At 28.3% G+C, this 1,278-nt stretch overlaps 1 pseudogene; it reads right to left on the reverse strand.

The window, feature by feature from the left end:
- Positions 1–844: 844 nt before the first annotated feature.
- LOC128923244 (5.8S ribosomal RNA) lies at positions 845–997 on the reverse strand (annotated as a pseudogene).
- Positions 998–1,278: the final 281 nt, after the last annotated feature.

Raw genomic sequence — 1,278 nt, forward strand, 5'->3', positions numbered from 1 at the left:
TCACGGTACTTGTTTACTATCGGTCTCATGGTTATATTTAGTTTTAGATGGAGTTTACCACCCACTTAGTGCTGCACTATCAAGCAACACGACTCTTTGGAAATATCTTTCTAGTAATCATTAACGTTATACGGGCCTGGCACCCTCTATGGGTAAATGGCCTCATTTAAGAAGGACTTAAATCGTTAATTTCTCATACTAGATATTAAGATATTCCATACACTGCTTCTCACATTTGCCATATATACAAAGTGACTTAGTGCTGAACTATTTTCTTTTCGCTCGCCGCTACTAAGAAAATCCTTGTTAGTTTCTTTTCCTCCCCTCATTAATATGCTTAAATTCAGGGGGTAGTCCCATATGAGTTGAGGTTGTATAAAAATATTTATATTTATTTTATATTTTAGCTTTTTGCTATTTTAAAGAAACATACATAATTATTTCTTAACACCAATAATTTTCTTAATAATAAATATTCAATCTTTTCATCCCGTACTACTTCATTATAACAACAATATTATTTTCTTGCTTTTTTACATTTAAGGCAATCCTAGAATAAAATAACATTTTATGCTAGACGTTCCTCTAAATGTATATATTATTTGAAATAATATTGAAATTTTATTGTTTTTGGGAATACTAAGATTCTTATTTATTATAAAATTTCGTTCAAATATGAGATGTTCAAGAATATATTTTCTATATTTCTTTTTATGCTATTAATATTATGGATTGATAAATACAATCCAGTAATATACCATGTGCTTAAATTCTTTTAATTGACTAAAAGAATAAGCAACTAATTTAACATAGTCTTACAACCATCAACCATATGTAGTCCAAGCAGCACTTTAAAATTAATTAAAGTACATAACAGCATGGACTGCAATATGCGTTCAACATGTCGATGTTCATGTGTCCTGCAGTTCACACGATGACGCACAGTTAGCTGCGTTCTTCATCGACCCATGAGCCGAGTGATCCACCGCTTAGAGTGATAATTTTTTGTTTATTTTAATTTAACGTCAAGAGTTTTTAATTTATTGAAAGAATAACAACTATATTACATTTCGTTTTCATATATTATATAAATTATTTTAAAACATCTTTCAATAAATTGTAATTTTCAACCCAAACATTTACAAGTTGCGCATGTCTTAGTCCAACAAAAACAGTAATTCCTTTTTTATTACATTTTATTTAATTTCTATAAATTTTTAAGGAATTACACGTTAATGAGTGCAAATTAACTTATCATTTATATTATTTTCATAAATA

The sequence above is a fragment of the Zeugodacus cucurbitae genome, chromosome X (assembly GCF_028554725.1).
Source record: "Zeugodacus cucurbitae isolate PBARC_wt_2022May chromosome X, idZeuCucr1.2, whole genome shotgun sequence".
Lineage (NCBI taxonomy): Eukaryota > Metazoa > Arthropoda > Insecta > Diptera > Tephritidae > Zeugodacus > Zeugodacus cucurbitae.